The sequence below is a fragment of the Mesoplodon densirostris genome, chromosome 15 (assembly GCF_025265405.1).
Source record: "Mesoplodon densirostris isolate mMesDen1 chromosome 15, mMesDen1 primary haplotype, whole genome shotgun sequence".
Lineage (NCBI taxonomy): Eukaryota > Metazoa > Chordata > Mammalia > Artiodactyla > Ziphiidae > Mesoplodon > Mesoplodon densirostris.
In genome coordinates this window covers 46,936,534-46,942,533 of record NC_082675.1, presented here as the reverse complement: position 1 = coordinate 46,942,533, position 6,000 = coordinate 46,936,534, and positions in this window count along the sequence as shown.

Here is a 6,000-nt window from a genome sequence, read left to right as displayed (position 1 = left end):
CTCTACTGAACAACAAAATGAATCAGCCATACACATACAGATATACCCTCCCTTTTGGACTTCCCTCCCATTTAGGTTATCACAGTGCATTAGGTAGAGTTCCCTGTGCTATACATATGTTCCCATCGGTTGTCTGTTTATACATAGTATCAATAATGTACATGTGTCAATCCCAGTCTCCCAATTCCTCCCTCCCCACCTCTTTCCCCCTTGGTATCCTCTATGTCTATGTCTCTATTTCTGCTTTGCAAAATAATGCATATATGTGGAATCTAGAAAAATGGTATAAATCTTTATCTCCTTTTGAATGTTTTCTACTCAGCATGTTTCAAAACAAGTGTAAAGTATGTCATGTTGATAGTATGTAACTTGATACGATGTAATGAAAAATAGCACTTTCCTGTAATCCAATCATGGGAAAAATATCAGAAAAATCTCATAGGACCCACAATACCTGACCAGTACTCTTTAAAACTATCAAGGTCATAAAAAGCAAGGAGAGTCTAAGAGACTACTACAGTCAAGAAGAACCTAAGAAGACCCAACTACTAAATGTAATGTGAAATCCTTGATGGGATGCTGGAACAGAAAAAAGAAGTTAAGTAAAAACTAAAGAAAAATCTGAATAAAGTATGGATTTTAGTTAATAATAATGTATTAATCTTGGCTCACCAATTGTAACAAATGTATGACACTAATGTAAGATATTAATAATAGGGGAAGGTGAGTGTGAAGTGTATAGGATCTCTCTGCTCTGTCTTTGCAATTTTTCTATAAATCTGAAACTGTTCTAAAACATAAAAACAAAAATGACAAAAATACCAAGTGTAAGATTTTCCCTATGTAATAAATATTTGGAAACAATTATTATATAATATCACCACTGAATCCGCTTTTCTGTAGGATGGAAATTCCCAGTTTCTTTAATCATTCTTTGCATGATACAGCTTCAAGTTCTTCCATCCTGGGAGTTTCTCATCATTCCTGAATAAGCATTGTTCTTCCACACTTCTTTGGTTTTGATTAAAAACTTCTCTGAAGACTGTGCTTCCTTTGGATTCCTTTTTTTTTTTTTTTTTTTGCGGTACGCGGGCCTCCCACTGTTGTGGCCTCTCCCGTTGCGGGGCACAGGCTCCGGACGCGCAGGCCCAGTGGCCATGGCTCACGGGCCCAGCCGCTCGGCGGCATGTGGGATCCTCCCAGACCGGGGCACGAACCCGTGTCCCCTGCATCGGCAGGCAGACTCTCAACCACTGCGCCACCAGGGAAACCCTTGGATTCCTTTATCTGCTTAACTTCAATTCATCTTTCAAGAGCCACTAAAACTGCACCTTCTCCTTTGTGACATACCAAATCTATGGCATTGCTTTCCTATCCACCATGCCGAATGACTTTCTCTCTTCTCTGTACTCTCACAGCACTTGTTCATAGCTGTTATTTCATCATGCAGTGTTATATTTTTCCTCATTTGTTCCTTTTGTTACACTATGAGAAGAGGCCATGTCTGTACCCTGAAAAACCTAGAAAAGCACCTGACACACAGAAAGGGTGTGCTAATTATAAGTTGATAAAGTTGGTTCTATCTAGACTAGCTGTTCCAGACAATCCATTTTGGTCAGTTCTCTGTTCATATTTAGAGTTGTCCCTGGGTGTCAAAGGAGGATTGGTTCCAGGAACCCCCAACCTCACCCCCACACTGAGGATACCAAAATCTGTGGATGCACAAGTCCCTGATGTAAAATGATGTAGTACAATTGGCTCTCGGTATCCATAGGTTGGAATCCACAGATATAGAGGGTAACTGCAACCATGGATGTGGAGGGCTGACTGTGTTCCTGTACCTCTCTTATACCAGGTGTTCTGCATCCTCTTTCTGCTTATCTAATTCCAGTCTACCTTTCAATTCTCCGTTTACAAGATATAATGATTTCTTTCTGAACCTTCGTTTCACTTATGGTTAGGTAGGCACCATTAATTTGTTTCTCCTTGTTTTAACGCACATTTACTTTATCTGAGTTCAGGACCCTTGTCTTGGGCTATGCTTGAATTCCTCACAGGTCTTCTAATATTTGGCTAAGATTGTCTGATTGTCTGGTTTTCTGATTATCTTACTCTTCTGTGAATGTCTTTTCTCTGAATGCTGGAAACACTTAAATTCTGTACCAATACTTAGCATGTGGTTATGTGTTTCTCATTCTGTTCTCTCCTCGATACATATGCATTTTGTCTGTTTAACAACATTGTCAGCATTTTTAGGGCATAATTATTTTCCCCTACAAATTTTGTTTTTCTCACATTCTCAAGCAGTGTGATAGACACATAACAGATATTTATTAAAAAATAGGGAATATATTCTAATTCATACTATCTGATGACCTGGCAAAATATTGGGCCAATTCAAATCTGAATCCAAACTCTGCGAATTAAGTCAGGGAGTTCCTAAAGTCAGCACTTTCTAGACTCATTTTCCCTAAATCATTCCATGGCAGGAGAATTGTATGTTACCAATTGACTGCAGAAGCACCTATGATGCAATAATAATTTGAACCCAGTGGCTAATTGAGGCTATTTCATAAAGGGTGTATGCTTTAAAGGGTATAATTTCTTTCACTTAATGTTAATCACTCTTATTCCATTTACATAAAGGAAACCTCGGTTAACACAAATGTAAAGTGGAGACGTGTATTTTTAATGTAGTTTAGTCCAAAAACATTCATGGGTTACTATCTTCCCTTTCTCCATCCCATTACTATTTTATACATTATACATTATATGAGTTAAAAGTTCTTATATATTCTATTAATGAAAATAACACCACCAAGGCTTCAGCAAAACAGACCATAATGTGCTTTCCTTTCAGAATAATGGTAAAATGGGACTTCCCTGGTGGTCCGGTGGTTAAACCTCCATGCTTCCACTGCAGGGGGCACGGGTTTGATCCCTGGTTGGGAGACTAATATCCTGCATGTCGCGTGGCCCCCTCCCCCCGAAAAAGGTAAAATAGCAAAAGAGTCAGCACAACAGTCTAGGCTGAGGTAAACCTGAACTTTTTCACTGTACCTGAGACCTCTGATCTGTCTCAGGAGAAGCACAGCGTGCAGCCATGCACATCTTCAAAGTACAGGCAAACATTCTAAGAAATATTCTAGTTCGAATTTGTATAGGGAAACTTTTATCAAAAGACAAAACAATTTACAAAGTGTTTCTCTATTCAAACAGGAGAACTTGTTTTGTTTGATCATGTAGAGCAGTTTGTTTCCCATTCTCATTTTTCTAATTATCTTCCATATAAAAGAAAGAGCAGTAGTTCATAGCAACCATTGTAATGACCAGCAATCTAATCCCTCATCTTCACCCTTTGACCGTGGAACAGCAGCAGGACCACTGAGATGACAGTCTGTTTATTCAATTAAACTTAGGTAAGAACAAATTCTTAGGGGCATTTCATGAAACACTATACAGAATCTGATCAAGAGAGATTTATTTTTGTTATATCCAAAACAAGCTGCAGGAACCTTGGGGAATGGGTTTTATTTTTAGTTCAAGAGCAAAGAAATTACAAATGGTTCCTCTGAGTATGTATCACATTTGCTATAGATGACAACACATATTTCAATCTAGCCAACAAATCAGTTTATAAACCTCTGGGTGAGTTTATGGTTGTTACTTCAGAAAATACCAGTAGTTTCTCAGGGAAGATTAGCATTTCAATAGACTTATAAAGCAAAAATACTTTTGCACAATCATCAGATTCAATCACAAAGTTATAAAAGGCTAGAAGCTAAGTGTAACAACCTTCTCAACTCAAGAAGCTCCACTGAAGAAAGAGTTTTAGTTATTAACTTTTTGGTTTATTCCAAAATGTGCCAAACTTCCTTACAGTTCCAAATATGTGCCAATATATTAAAAGAGCATATACATAATAAAAAAATACAATTGCTTGGCAGTTGTGAAAAGTGCTAGACATCATCACTAGACAAGTAATTCAGATTAAAATTATAATGTTTTACTGATTAAAATAGCAGGATTTTTAATGAAATGATAACATTTGGTCCTGTCTAGGATATTTATTGTTACATCCATTGTAAGAATGTACATTGGTACTCTGCTTTTGTGATATAAATTGGCTTTATATACCAAAAGCTATTAAGTCCCATTAAAGTCCTATTAAGTCATTTGACCTAGAACTTTTACTTGTGGGACCCTGTCTCAAAAAGATAGTCCTGAATCTAGAGAAGATGGTCTTTATAATGATGAAAAATTGGCAACAACTTAAATACCCAATATTATGGAGAGAATAAATCAACTGTAAATCATTTATCTGAAAAAGTTTAATACAGTTTCTAGCAAATCCACTTAGGGCTTGTCATGACATAAGACAAATATTTGTTTTATATTATTAAGGGGACAATGCATGCTACACAAGGTCAGTTTACTGGGTTTCATTTAATTTGCTTGTCTAGCCTCCTTTTTCTGTAAGTAGCTGAGAGTTGTTTTGGAGCAAGACCTCTTCATGGCTTTTTGCCCATGTGGTCTGGCCATCCCTTGACTTTAGCCTTTTGGGCAAGATTCTCCAGTGAGATTGTGTTTTGCTCCAGCTATTAAAAATGAGACATGCTCTTTCAACTATGCATTACTGAACAGTTGAATGTAATCTTGGAGCTTCTGGTGACCATATTTGCCTCTGCGCTGAGAAAACTTAATGATAATGAAACCAACACAAAGAAAGGCAGAGCTAAGAGATAGAGAGAACCAGTATCTTGGTGACATCATTTGATAACTTGGCTTGAGCTATGCCTGAATCTAGGAGATCCCTGGACTTTCCAATTACATGACCTAACAAATCCCTTTATCCTCAGCAATTTTGTTATGTTTTGTTATGTTTCTCTTAAGCCAATTTGAGTTTGGTGTGTGTGCTGAATACAGTTCTAAATTATATGGATATTTATGCTGACATTTCTTTTCATAAGTCTGCCAACAATTTTGATAATAATGGGAAGTAGTCATTTTATGTAAAATTAGTCAGTATTCTATGTAAACAGCCTTAAGAAATCATTGCTAGTAATCGTCAATACCTATGAGTTGCTTCTAAGTTTTAATAACCTTTTACCCAGAAAAAAGTCCATGAGTTCATTGGAATTAAAGGGCTTTTCCCCTGAGAATTAAACTCCTGAGACCCAGATGTCTTCTATAGTTGACTTCTTTTTAATTTGTTCATACACTTCTAATCTTCTATTTTAAACCCACACACCCTATTTTACCCCTGTAGCTTCTGTTATCTTCAGCCATGTAAACTTAACCCAAAATGCCTTGTTAGGGCTTTCTTAATGTATAAAGCATTGATACCAGTCCAAAATCTTTTAGAATAAATTGGGTCACCTAACAGATAATAATTTTATGAGTAAGAGGCTATTTTGAGGCCTTGAATTTATTCATAACCAGTAATTTCTGCAAGTTAACTATGAATAAATATCTTTTATGAAATTTGTCACTGTATTTCTATGACACATTCTTTGAAATTTATAGAAAGGCTTATATTCTTGACACCTCTTAAGCTAAAAACTAAAGAACTGCAATGGTCAGGTGGGTCTTTAGACTTAAATCTTGCACCCACGTCCCCTGAATTGGAAGGCGGATTCTTAACCACTGGACCATCAGGGAAGTCCCTAATTAAAGTGGTTTTATTTTCTCATTGAGAAATCAAATTCCAATGCAGATTCAAAGTAAATATTTATTGGTGGTTGTACCTTTGGCAATAATATATTACATGACATCATCTAGTTCTTTTTCCAGAATGTTTTATTTCCCAAACCTTCTTGGCCTCTAATTCCAAAGAAGCTGTTATATATATATATATATATATATATATATATATATATATATATATATATATTATATATATATATATATTTTAAATATATATATATATTATATATATATAATATGTTTATATTTATATATATATAATATATATGTTTATATATATATTATATATATATA